The sequence below is a fragment of the Aptenodytes forsteri genome, unplaced genomic scaffold (assembly GCF_000699145.1).
Source record: "Aptenodytes forsteri isolate BGI_AS27 unplaced genomic scaffold, ASM69914v1 Scaffold100, whole genome shotgun sequence".
NCBI lineage: Eukaryota > Metazoa > Chordata > Aves > Sphenisciformes > Spheniscidae > Aptenodytes > Aptenodytes forsteri.
Genome location: NW_008796216.1, coordinates 267812 through 282976, shown reverse-complemented (window position 1 = coordinate 282976; position 15165 = coordinate 267812).

The following is a 15165-nucleotide window of genomic DNA, read 5'->3' as shown; positions in this document are numbered from 1 at the left end:
GAGGTCTTTTCCAACCCTAATGATTCTATGATTCTATGATTCTATGCTTATGTTTGCCTAATGCCTGACGAAAGTTACAGTGGAAGTTTCAGAGTTTAGAATATATTATAACTTTGTGTAAACTTTTCCTTCTGCTCACCTATTTATTAAAAACAAGTAAGGACAAAATTTCTTAGTCTAAAACACCTTCACACATCTCACTCTATCAAATTTTCATCCATTTAGGAGTGTACGTACTTTTGTTAATTTTAACATTTTTCCATCTGAGGAACTACCTGTTTTGCCAAACGTGACCTTTCTCTCTGTTGAAGTGTACTGACCCTTTTCCTTCTGCAAGTGGGCTATTCTTGATAAACTCACTAATATATATCATATACTTCCATCATCCTTTCTTCCCCTCTCAGTTAATCTGAAATTATGACACATTGTGTTCAGCAGGATGAAGTTCTGTTAAGAACAGGAATAAGTGAATTCTTACAAAATATTTTTCACATATTAGTGGAAGCTGAGTATTGGCTTAAGTGCATACATTCAAATTGTTAACATCTGTTTATTGGCTTTACTCACTGAAGAGTGCTGGCTGCTTTATAGATTATGTGTGTTTACACCTCATGTTCCAAAAAGCCTGCAATTAAAAAAACCTTATGTTTCAGTCCTCCAGAACTGAATCAAATTTTATTCTTCCTTAACTTAGTACTTAGAAAAAACCTAAAAATTGCAAGTGTTTTTGCCAAGTCATTAACACACACCATCAAAAGTGTGGGACGTAGGTACTGGTGAGATCATTCATGGCAACACAATCCTTATTACATCAGTATGGCCCCATAATTGATTTAGTTAATGACACCATCTGCTCATTTCCAGAGTTTTCCTTCCAATTAGAGTGTCAGATCATATATTCAATTTCTGTGATTTTAACTATGTTTTCTACCTTTTTCCCCACCCTTGAAGAAACCTAAGTTTGATTTGTACTGCCATTTTCTGTTTACATCCATTATTGAAATAGTATTCTTTTGCTTTTGAGGAAATGAAGAGTTTTGAGAGAGGTGGCTTGACTGTCAGAATTCTTTGTCTTTCCAAGTCATAAATGATTCTCTTGTGGTGCCAAAATATTGCTACTTAATGCAGAAAACATCTAGTAATGTTTTCAGTTATAAACCTATGAAGTGCCAGGTCTCAAGAAAAACACTTCTAACTTGATAGTATTCATTTTCCATATTCTCCCCAAAAAGTAGAAATGGAAAAAAGGAAAAAATGAATAGAAGATTGCAGCCTATTTCACATAGTTGGCATATAATGTTCTCTTTTAGTGCATCAACTTCAGCCAGAGCTGACAACAGTATCTGAACAATAAGTCATGAAACTGGGAATATGTTCGTGAATGAATTCTCACATCTTGGAGTGAAGGGAAGACTTTCATTGAAAACTACCCCAAAAAATTACAGTTCCTCACCAATATGTTTTCCTCTAGCCTCTCATTCAGTGACACTGTTAGAAGCAACTATGAGCAGTCATATATTAACTTGCCAAATACACTTTGATGAGACCTATCTCTATGTTATTTTCTCATGAGAACCAATAAATGATTTTTTTTTCTTTTTTACTACAAATATATTGGTGCAACCAGTAAACAGTGTCCAGAGAAAGGGCTTGAACAGACTCTGTGCATACTGTTGATTCTTTTTTCCTTAGAAATGACATAAAAAGTGGTTTGCCATCTGCATTTGGTTTCTACCAAATAGGTTCTTTAACTCGTCTGTAGAATAGAGACATAATTATTAATTATTATCAGAACTATTTTGACTTGCTTAGTGTTAGAAATCAGAAGACAGTACATGTCCTCAAAAGAATTTTGATTTACAAGTTTTGGATTTATGAAAACAAAAAATCACCAAGCCAAACATACAAAAAAGAATATAAAAGACATTTGCTTTGTATTTTTAATTTGTAGCCTGTTGCTTATTCCTCTGGTGTTTGAAATGATATTTGAAACTTAAGATAGAGTAATGGATCTGTTTCCAGATACTAATCTTCAACTATAAAATCCTTGATGAGGACCTGTTTCACATGTGTGCATATGCCATACTGAGAATTCATTAATCCTCAATGATATCCTGATTAATGGAGCCCATAAAAGATCTCAGCCCATAAAAGATAGTTTAAGTGTATTTTTGGTGAATGGCATCTAGCTACTAGTTTCATTAAGTGCAAAGATACATTCATACACTATATTTTAAAAGAACTGAAGTAAGAAAAACTTCCCCAACCCCCCAATAGCCAAGAACACCTTTTCTGACAACACACTGATGTTAAATGGATCTATTAAACAGAAGCTACTCACCAATCTGACACTGCATGACTTAATTTCTGCAATAACACATCAGTACTGTAATGATAGAGTCAAGGTCCATATAAATTACTGAATTAAATTTTAAATCTTGTTCTGGTATTTTATTACATGTAGTTTTGCCATTACTATTAGGTCATCCATGATGGCTAGAAATATGAAAATATGTGTGTATATATACATATATCCTGCCTCCTGCCTTCATAACAACACTATTGGAATATCAACGTGCATTCACAATGTTAAAATTTTACAAGAAATAAAACCACAGAAGTTTGGGCAGGCAGGATTTCTAGGGCTTAGTCTTAGAATAATTCTGGAAACGTTAATATGCATTGCTAAAGTGTAATGCATAAACTATCCCAATTATGAACAAACTTTGAGTAAAAATATTTTCACTTATGCTGGGTTATTATACTGGGATAGAGTAGATTAATTAAAACTGTAAAGTTATAAAAGTAATTTATAATGTTATAATGACTATTCATGCACATATGGCATATTTAAATGAATAAAGTAAAATAAAAGCCATTAAAGTATCCCTGTACATTTTAGGATACATAACCAAGCATATTTTATGAATGGCTTGGGAAAAAAAGTACAAAAAGTAATGAAACTAAATGTAAAAAAGAAATGGTACTCTGCATTTGCTTTTCACTGAGACTTATTCTTTATAACAAGAAAATAAAGAATATTCTAATAAAGGAAGGTCATTTACTTTTACTGGTAAACTTTAAGGAAGCTCTGAACCTCAGAGACATACTGAAATTGAGGAACATAATTCAGATGGGTAGAGTTAACTGTCTGTACAGTAATAAATATGCTTTTGGCTTTGTTCAATTGGATTTGGTCCCATTTTTGTCCCTGTCCTTCAAGGACAGCAGGAACCACCACTGATAAGGTTAGAGGGGGCTAAAATAGATGCATTAAGTGGCACTGAAAAGTGACAAAATAATAACATACCAACTGTGAAAATACTGTGCAGCAATGTTCTTGCTTACAAGTTTCTGAGAATAAAATCAATACAATATACATAAAATGAAATAAATTTACATGATCCCCATATCATACTGGAGTTGTTTCCCTGTCTTACTAACTCCTTCTTAGTTTTCTTCTGGGCTGAACTGCAAACAGAACCTCCTCACTACATGTCATTGCAAGATCCCACAAAATCCTGATCAGTATGGTATGCATTTTCATAATAAAGGAATACAAACCAGAAATCTCTATAAACTGGTATGGACTATGTCTGCCTCAAACTCCATACTTTAAGTTCATTTATTATTTTGCACTCAGAGTTTCTACCTCTGTCAAAACTTGAGTCTAATTAGAGCACTAGTACTGAAGGAATACTGTGTCAGAGTTAAATACTAGTCCCCTGGCAACCTACCTACTGCTATGAGGATGCAAAATTTAACCAAGACTTGGGCCCTCAACAGGAACATCTACTGATCCTGTTTTATTCATATAGCCAGCTGTTGTGGGCTAACCCCTGTGGGCAGCCAAGTACCAGACAGTCTCTCGCTCACTTCCCACCACATCCCCAGTGGGATGGGGGAAGAGGAAAGGAAGAATAAAAGCAAGAAAACTTGGAGGTCAAGATAAAATGAAACAAAACAAAACAAGTTTAATATGTGAAGCATAAGTGGGAGAAGAGAGAAGAAAATAAAACAAAACAAGTGATGCAAAGGCAATCATTCATCACCTCCCATGGGTAGACAGATGCCCAGCCAATTCCTGAGCAAAAGATGACTAACCTTCTTAAAAACCCCTCTTTTCCCTTTTATTACTGAGCATAATGTTATATGGTATGGACTATCTCTTTAGTTAGTTCAGGTCATCTGCCCAGCTGTGTCCCCTCCCAGCCTATTGCACACCCCCCAATCTATTCACTGTGGGGTGGGCAGACTGAGAAACAGAGAAGGCCTTGATGCTGTGCAAACACTGTTCAGCAAAAGCTAGAACATTAGTGTGTTATCGCGCTGTTTTGGTCAAAAATCTAAAACATAGCACCATATGAGCTGTACGAAGAAAATTAACTCTATCCTAGCCAGGCCCAGTACACCAGCCTAGCAATTAGTACGCTGTTTTCAGCTAATTCCCCTGCACATAACAGTATCTGTCCATTTTCCTCAATCTCAGTAACAAGAAAAATCCACTTCCGAGAAATAATTTCATATTAGTTGAATTCACAGTCTCCAACAATGTCATGGAACCTGTTTTTTCATTAGGGCTTGCTACTTTACAATATTCTAGAAGCATCTGTCTATATTTGATCCCTTCTACATTTCAAAGGTTATTAGGAAGTACTGACAGCAATTTAATATGAACATAGAGATGGGATGAGAAGTGGATTGTTAACATTAGGATGTCACCTTCTGTCTACATTGAACTCATGACAGGACGTAGGTTTTGGCCACAAGTTTGTGGTATTTGGTCCCAGAGCTTGAGTTTTTAATGAAGGCTGTGTGGACCTCGCCACAGGCGATTAGTCAGAATATCTGACACAATCTAATAAACCAGATGGTAAGAGCAAACATGGAGACAGTGAACAACAGAGATAGATAGTAACATGGGGCAAGAGTTCTGAGAGGAGATTAGGTAAGGTATATATTAATTAGGGTAGAAGTGATTAGCTGAATACAATAATTAAGAGACACAATTTTGAAGGGCATGTAGAAGGCAGATGCCCTGAAATTATTTGACAGAGTAATGGGCTGAAAAACAAAGGGCATGAACCAAAGCTAAGAAAAGACTGGTCAGCAAGGGAGTTCAGTATAAATTTCTTCACACGGAAGGTAATTAATGTGTAGCACTACAAGCTATTAGGTGGGGAAAAACTAACCCTCAAATGCTAAACATATCTGAGAACAGACAGGTAGGTAGATGAGCTGCATGGACTAATTCTGTATATTATCTCTGCTGCAAGTGTGGCAAAGGTAAAGCATTACTTAAATTAGTGGGATAATAAATGAAGTAATTTCAATGAGACTTACAGTGATAAAAACCAAAGGCAAGCACAATTAGTTTAGTAGTATAACTCTCCACAAAAACAAAAAAAAAAAAAAAAAAATCACAGAGCTTGTTTTACTCCAAAATATTTTAAGTAAAATGATTCTTCCTGATTTTATTGCTAACAAGAACTTGATAATTGTGGATGCATCTCCCATGAAAGTTGTGTATCTGTAATGAGGGACCAAAACAGGGTTTGTTAAAAGTCACAATTCTTTAAGAGAAGTCAAAACCAGGAACTTTAAAACCCAGAAGATTTCTCCCCCCAGTTTGTTAGCCGAATCTCCTGCTTGTAGGCCAAACATGGGGCAGACTGAGCATGTGTTCAAGAGAAGAGATCCGTAATATAATTTACCAACATAACAGCAGCAGCTGAGTGCTCAGTCAGAAAAACAGGCTATGTGCTAGCCCACATGGCTCTTCAGCACTGAGCATGAATGGCGTTGCTCCATCCCTTCCACATGGAAACCCTAAACATTTTCCCACTTCTTATCCCTGCACTGAACAGCCAAACCAACACTACCCTCCACAATACTCCAACTCTATTTTTATCTTTACCGTCCACCAACCCTAAACCAATACCCCACTCCACTCTGCCTTTTTTCCCGCAGCGTATGCTGCAAGCAGCTCGAGACCTGCACTCCCTCTCCGCTGGCAAGAGAGTTAGGAGCTCCCAGATCAGCAATAACTGACACTTTGCGAGCACGTTTCTGGACACCCCATGCCAACACTTATATGCTGCTCTGCACTGCCCCTAAAAGGCAAGCAGTTGTGTACAGCCAGCAGGGACCTGCTGCCGCAGAGCAGCTGGTACCAGAACTGCATCACCCTGCTGCTGAGAAATTTCAGGCTTAGGTAGCCGAATCTGTTCTTATATAACTGCCAATTTTCAGGCATGGAAATACCAGTCACCATTTTTCCACTGGATAAAAGGCTTCTGTATGCGAGCGCCGCACCCCCAGCGAGCGGTGACACAGATGATGCCTGCCTGCGTGAATTCTCACCACTCCCCTCTGTGCTTCCTGCGGCTCCTGAGCAAAGGCAGGATGAGTAAGATGGCACTGGAAGTAGCTTATTCCCTTCTGTGCATAGACACACATACACTAAATATAGCTCTCTTGGAGCTTAGTTCAGAAGTGTATCAGAACACCAGCTATGATATTTAACAACTTCAGCTTTCCCTGGTGGAGACTAGGTACCTTCAAAATATGGGAGGTGAGTAAAACAGTCATGTATGTGGATTTTTCTGTAGGCTGAGCAATATATTGACTGAGATCAAAAGCATTAGCCTTCATTCTCCTGCAGATGAATTTCTGTGCAAAAAAAAAGTATTTGTTATCATCAGATGTTTTATGAACAATATCTAAATAACATATTGCTATGCAAATTTAAATTTCACATCATTCCACTTTTCTTTAGTTTCCCTCCCGACTCAAAAAAAACAAGCCAAAACAAACTGTCAATGTTGGATTTTGTATATTTACAGTTTCAAAATGCTTCTACAAGAAAAAAAAATTGAATTGCTACAATAAAATTAATACAATTTATACAACTGTACCCTAAAATCCAGGTTTTATAGAAAACTTTGTTTTCTGTATTTCCATAGAACATGTTTAACCAGAATTCAACTGATCTAACGTTAATTGTAATAATTTTCCAAGTCAAATGGATATGTAAACATTTGAAAATTAGCATTTTTAATAAGGTTAATGTAACTTAAGTTTTCTAACACTGAAAAAAGAGTTATTTCCACATTGCAAATTTATAAGTTATTTTTATGCAATAAGGGAATGTAAATCATTTTATAAAAAGCTTTGAAGAGATTTATATACTATGAAACCAAAATGAGCCATTAACCAATTCAAATGATTGGCCTTTATTACATTTAAGATCATCAGTCAGGATGATCTATGAATTTGAAACCTGCATCCTCTCCAGACTGATACGGAGCTCAGCACAACAGTAACAGAACTTAAGTTGCAGTTTAAGTGCAGGAGAAAGCAAATACAGAAGTCAATTTACAAAAGGGAATTTCTGTTAAAACCTTACTAGTTATCCTGCTCCCAAACAGCCTGAACCAAAGGTGCATAACTGTCCTCCAAACTGATCAGTGGGAGTGGAGCTTATGCCTAAGAAACTCTGCTTAAGCCAGGAATAAGTCTTCATCCAGACAGCTCATATTACAGCAGTAAATAGTTTAGGTATATTCCCATATGTGAAAGAAGAGATTACTGATACTGACCTTCTTTGTATAGCTCTACAAAGGAAGAGTGATATCAGGGAGGTAGCTAGTGCATTGGGAAATTACTCATCTGGCAAGTGCTTTGTCTGGACCTAGAGCTGAAAAATAATTTTTAACAATCCTAAAGACTAAAGCAGCCAGGAAATTGTGTTCATACATTCTTGGTTCCTTCATGGAAAGTTCTTAAAAAGTCAAATTTCCACATATTTCTGAATGCTGTTTTGGCAGGGAATTCCAAATATGATAGAAGTTTATCACCAGAAGGTGACTATTAACAGATATAAGAAAAACAAGACACAGCATCCTTTGTAATTCCTATGACAGTTCATCCATCGGTAATATGACACAAGAGATTCTGGTTTGGCAAGGAAAGAGTTTGACCACCTTTTTTAGGCTGGGAAGCACACAGAAGTCTGAATTCTTATTGTACCACAAATTCAGGGGGATTGGGGAGGGGGGAAGGAAGGAAGGCAATGGGAAATTAAAAGATTTTTTTCAATGTGGTTACAACGGTTCTAACACAAAACAAGAATAATTCCTATAAATTCTGACCATTGTTCCTCCTTGTACTATTGTCCATTCTGCAACACTCCAAGCAGACAACATGAATATCAGGAATGATCTCCAGCCTGTTACTTTCTTCACAGGCCTTTGCCATGAGATGTGCTGTCTCCTACCAGCATAGTCAAATATTTCCTGGTCACTAATCCAGACTCTGGCTGGTAGAGACTGAGCAGAACAGAAAGGTTGACTTTACTTTCTTTACTAACCAAATTAAAATGAGACAGACACTTAGCACATCCTTGGATTCGGCTATTTCTTGTAGCACTAACCTGGGCATAGGAACAGCCTCAGGCTGCACAGCCAGGATAATGAGGGAGCTCTTTTCCCCTGCCCCACACTAACATATTAGTATATCACCGACTTTCCTTTCTCCAAAGCTACTTCACCCATCTGAGGGTAGAGGACAGGCCCTTAAGAGTCTTCTTTTCTTTCCTCTATTAGTCATCCAGACTGCTCCTTTCCCAACATCCTTCTGCCCTTAAGGTTGTTGCATTTGTATTTGGAAAGGGCTAAGGTAACTTTCAGTTTCCTAAAACAGACTGCCCTGCAACACCTTAAAATTGTTATTCCTTTAACATTTGTGATAGTTTCACTCTATGTCCATATTGCTCAGAAAGCATAAAGCTCTTCTATAGTTGAGATGTATGGAGGTGTACTGGAAAAAATGTTATACAAAAACATGACACAACTTCATTTATCTACAGATGGGGAGCCACAGCATGAAGAAGGTGTTGCATCATTATTCACAAAACTGATTTATCTCCTTGCTTCCAATTACATTACTACTAATAATAATCAAGATCTTATTATACAAGTGTAATTACTTTATTCTTAAGCATTCATGTTCAAACAGGTGGTTTTTTTAATCAAATGAGTTGCCTGCAGGAGTATAAAAAATTATGCACCTACACCATGTGGACTCAGACTCTGATGTTCATACTTGGCTTGCAACAAGTCGCTTACTCTGCCTGCAGGAGTATAAAAAATTATGCACCTACACCATGTGGACTCAGACTCTGATGTTCATACTTGGCTTGCAACAAGATTCGCTTACTCTAATACAAACAGAACTCCTGGTTAAGTATATTTCAGTAAAAAGACAAATCTCAAATTAATTAAAAAATAAAAATAAAAATAAGCCTGTAAATGCACACGCACAGGAACTTCGCTACAATATGAACATTAAGTAAATGGGTGAAGATTACATCACCACGTAGAGACTAAGTCAGCTTATAAAATATGATTCTACAAATGATTTATTGCATTACTCCTTTTCTCTAACTCACCAAGCTAATGGAAAATCCTAGGGAAGAAAATCTCTAACATGATTATTTCAAGTACTGAGCCCAGGGGTGGTTTAAAGTTGCTAATCACCTCTGAATCTGGCGTCAGGTTCACTCAAGTTTCTTGGCTACATTGACCTTCCCTTGAGTTCTCTGTGGTCAGAATTATATAAGATTAACAATTTTCTGCAGAAGTAATTTAATCAGAACTGAACTAATACAGCTCTATTAGATATCAGTAGCCAAGCAACCACAAACAATATTTATATACATATATATGGATAAATACACACATATTCGTTCTAGAGAGAAAAATGTAAATCAGTGGAAAATACAAAATACTGCAAAGACTTAGAAGGAAACAAAAAACTACTCCTAGATTCCTCTATCTATGTACATGCAATAATCAGACAAATACAATTGTCTTAATCTTGATTGCTTAATGAAACAAGTATTAGCAATTTGACTGTCAATACATCAGTCTCTCATACACTAAATAAGTTTTAAACCTCTGGACAATTTCAACTGAGTTTATCAAAAAGGTGGAGATCACAGACCTTAGAAGATTTTACAACTGGCAGACAGGTATTTAATAAAGCCAGTGAAGGAAGCAAAGAGCCCTGATCCAGGCTGCTTGAATTGTCTCACAACCTGCAAGTCTAATCAGCTGTATGTAATTCTGACCAGCAAATGCAGCATACAGCAGCCAGCAGGCCAACCAAAGGCAAGGGAGAGAGCAGTGGCATTGTTAAGTTACATGGAGAAGAGAAGACAAAGCTATGGGATGAAGGTCTGTCTCATTAGTAATGCAACGTTGGAAGGGATGAAGGAAAGATTTTAGTATAATTAAGGATCTGGGGAAAACAGAGATTTTGATGGCAAGAAATCACACTTGTGTTCAGGGCGTGCAGGAAGAAACTTAGTGTATTTTAGCAGGGTAAGAGAGACCTAGACGACCTACTGAGGTCTCTTCCTACCCGAAATATTCTATGAATCTAGGGGAGGAAGACTCCAGCGTACAAAATGCGCTATTCTGTCATAAATGTGACTTCAGTAATTCCAGTGCTTCCAAAACAATTTTTTTCCTACATTATGTTTTTTTCAGATCACATTAGAAGATGCATGCCTCATCCCATGCCCATGCAGTACAAAATTGCTTAGTACTCAACTTTTTAAGGTTTTCTAACTCTTTGTGGAAAAGAAGTATTTTCCAAAAGGACACTCTTCTTGGTATTTCTGTAGCAGTAAACTCTGGCCCTAATTCCAATACTTTGTTATATGATAATTAGAAGTCCTATTTCTCTAAGTGTTGCTGGGATCAGACCTTATTAGACCCAGAATTACTGGTAAAGAAGCCCTAACAAGTTTGCAGTGTCATTTTAGCCTCTGACAGTAGGAGGATTTGACCTCCCCTTTTGAACACCTTTATGTCCTCAATGCACCTATTCCTATACTGACAGGTGATCCACCTGAGGCAAGAGAGTGAACTTAATGCTTTATTGCAAAATTATAAGAAGTATCCTTGCAAATATTTTTCAGTTTTTTTCTGTTATTTTAGTTTGTGCTTGCAGGCAAAAAGTATGACCACATTTTAACTACAAAGCAGGCTGTTCTGCTAGCTGACCGGAAAGGCATCCATGACCCTTAAGGACGAAAGAGAGGCGATTTATAATTTCTCCACTAAAGATCTTGTAACTGATGATTGATGTAGTCTGGATTTAGCAGTCCTCGGCCTTAGATAAACACAACACTACCTTAAATTAACTCCTGCTCTGACAGCTCCCACGTGGCTTTGCAATTGGGATTTGAAGTTGTTGGCGTATGTCCCCTCCGGCTATGCCTCTATTTGCCTGTCAAGCAATTCCTCTGTTTGGCCCACCTGCTTGAGTACATGTCCCACAGAGCACAGTACTCCAGAAGGCTTCATATACTGGGAGTAATATTATCAAAGTTAACATAACTACAAAAGTATACCAAGGACTGTACGTGGACAGGTCTATACAGGATGAGGACCAGGCTCACATGAAGACTAATGCAAATAAACATTCCAAACAGAAAAAGAAAAACAAAAAACAATCAAACAAAAATATCCACCTAACTAAAAGACTACATTAAGGCTATTTATTACAAAAATTTGAAAAGTTCATACCAGAAAACAGAAGCATTTAACTACCATTAAACAAGATCTATAACAACAGTACATTCATTCCTGTCAAGAGCAAAGGATCTTGATGTTCAGCCTCAATTTGGATGTCAATAGTGGGTGAAGATGTTATGCTCTTTGAGGAATACATCATTCAACAGTTTGCACAAACCTGTCCCTTCCAATTAATCCTCCAAAAAGGGAAATTAGGAATACAAAATTGTTATTCAGTAAGATTTATACTGATTTCTTCTTTTAAGAACAAAGAAGAAAGAAACATAGTACAAACATATTCCTACGAACTTAGGTGTAAAATATTAAACCTCAAGTAACTGAAGTTTTAAGATGTTTTGAAGTTTCATAAACCATAGATAAAGACCCCTTGGGAATGTCATTTTCTCAGTAGGAAGCATAAATGAGCTCCTGAAAGAAACATTACAAAGTATTTTTCTTTTACTTTTTAGTTCATATCTTCCTTCAAGGGAAAGTAAAATACACTACGAGGTAGGTAATTTCCTCCAACAGTATATTTGCTTAATATTTTGTTGCTATGCAACACAGCAGCTTGTTAGAATTATTTTTGCAGACAACATAAACATAGGGATCTTAATATAAGCATTTTAATCCATTTTAGAGATGAGCAAACTGAGGCACACCACCATTAATAACTAAAGTGTTAACAAAAAATCATTTATAAAATGAAAATTCACCATAAATAAGAGATTAATATAAAGTGTCTTTAATTTTGAAAGTTATTTTGGTTTTAGTTTAAACAAACTGATTTGCTCCCTCCCAAGCTGTTGGACACATTGCTTCACTGGGGCCTTTGATATATTCACTGCCATTTCCTGAGTGGATACTTGGCTAAGGTTAAGAAGAATTTGGGATTTACAGAATTATGTGAGTTAGTGTTTGATCCTAGTAGGAAAGTTGGAAAGGAAAAAGATTTCCTCTTTGGAAAAAATATTTCTGATATCAGCATTTCCTCCATTTTGCATCAGGCTGAAAAACTAATGTTTTGAAAACAAGAAATTCTTACCTTTCCCAAAAATAAGTAGCTGACCTATAACTACCTATATCCTCAATGTTCAACAAGGATGCCAGGTGCATGGATTCAGTTTTAGTGAGTGCTGTAGGAACCATCCCATTTTCTTAATTATCTAAACAGGAATTAATAAAATAGTTAATTCTATTTCTTACCTGAAGAGGGCCCTGTAGGTCTGAAACCTGGTTTTTGGGGTTTTTTGTATCTCCTTTAGAAAATGAGTATTACTTCTACTCATCACTTTGTCTTTTTTTCTTTGCAGCAATTCCACTTTGTCTAACTGAATTATTTATTAGCACAAAGAAAGACTCCAAAGCTTACATCCTGCCAAAACTTTCAGTATTACTTTGCTCTTTATTTCAACGTAGGCAGAAGCTCTCTAATTCTACAGGGTGGTTAGTATTTAATATAATTTATTAAATATTAAAATACATGTAATCAAGATTGCAGTGAACACTCCTCAGTGCCCAGGTTTGTTCTACAGATAATTGCAAGTCCATTAGAAACAGGAAAGCTTTATCCCAAGCACCAACATGTTGCATAAGTGCTTTTTTGATGATTACATTCATTAGGAGAACTGGAATTTTCCAGTCTTTTTGTGTGCTCAACTGCTTATGTTATATGGTTTCCCCAAACTCTTTAGCTTTCTGGAGTTTGCAGCCTTTGACATGTAAATTTGTTAAAACTCTGATTGCCTTATTAGCAAAGTAGTTTTGCCATTAGTCACAGTTTATGTTCATTTAAATTTCAGTTTTAAAATCTTTCCAGGCTACAGGAAATTTAAAACAACAACAGCAAAACCTTAGTGCTATCAAAGTCTGGATCCTAATGTCAAACATGGAAAATAGAGCCCTGATTTAACTCCAAGAATCCACTGGTAAGTCCCAAGAAGAATTAAGCTTCTTAAAATGGCAATCCGAAACAATCAGCAGAATAAGCAGAGGTCAGTCTAAAGTCGGATATGTTCTGCTTGAATCTGCCTGCAGCAGGCCAGGGGGAAACACTGACTCTGCACCCTTCCTGAGGCTGAAGTGGCTGGTGCCCTCTTCTACTTGGGATATGCAGCCCTGAACTTTCTTCCAATATTAAACATATTTTTCCTAGCAAAGAAAAAAACAGGACTTTCTATAGAAAGAGAGTTGGTGCCTATCACTTATAAAATAACAAGTAGCGACAGCTCAAGGACTAGAAGTTTTTTCCTAGACTAAGGGAATTTAAAGATACAGTCTTTAAACTGGGTGCCTTAACCAGGAAACTACAACTTATTCACTTAGAAGTCTTTTCAGCTGAAGCTGTGATGTTATGAAGAAAGATTTTAAAAAGTCATTGAAACAAAAATAAATCAAGAAATAAGAGGACAAATGGAAGAGTATGTGGTAAACTTAGGAGTTAGAGCAGTCACTTGGAATGAACTATTGCTGGGCACCAGTCCCTACTTCCAGGACTGCATTCATATTTTATTCAAGGATTTTTTCACGTACAAATAATTCTGAAGTAGAAACCAAATCCAGAGTACTGAGAGTAGCAAGCATCTCACGTACCTTTAGGTGCACATTCAAGGTGTTAGACAGTAGCAAGAACAGGGTTACTCCACGAGAGGGGACAAGCCAGGGGTGACCCCAGAGCAGGCAACACCCTCATTGACTCAGGCGCAGTCCCGCAGAACCTAAGCAGGGCACTGATGACAGGGACCATCAACAGCCCCAGACACATCCAATGGTGAACCAGGTCCAGGGTCCCTTCAGGGGGCCAAGTAAGGAGCAGCAGGAAGTGGGTCCAGAGGTAGGACTGCCACATAGGCACAAGGCATCCATCTGGGAAACAGGCCAGGAGGCAGGCACACCTAGAGCATAGCTCAGGAAGGGTTTAAGACCCCCAAACTGAGTTGAAATGGGGCTCCTGGACACATGGAGAGGTGTAGGGGGAGGTCCTAGGGGCAGGTGGTCAGGGCCACTAAGGCCTGGTAGTGCCCTCAGGGCCCTGACACATAGCATCCGTCAAGCTTTGAGATCAAAACCAGGCTTAGGCTTCACAGTAATTCTCAGGATAGCGGTGGCCTTGAGTATTGCAATATTCTGATCTAGCTACCATAGGTCTGGGACTCTCAAGGTATATTAGTGTGTAGCCAGCTGAGGGAAGGGAATTACAGTGGGCATGTCTCCATTTGCATGTAGGCAACCCGCATTTGTATAAGATTTACCACAAAGTTCAGAATATTGAATTGAGTTGGCTGTTGAGGTTCTGCTTACCATGTTGGTAACATTCCACTCTCAGATCAAGAAAAATAACCAGGACAGTGAAATAAAGAATAGCATTTCACATTCAATTTGCTTCAGTTGCCAAAACAACATAGAACAATCCTGATGCTAATTCCCAGTGATAGGGATTTTGTAGCAGTTATGTCATCACTGCGATTAATTTCACAGTGAACATTGTATTCAGCCTCCCACTGAGTAGCATTGATCTCTCAGCCTGGTCTAATTAGACAAAAGTTTCAGGATTACGTTAGGATCAGACAGAAGACATTTA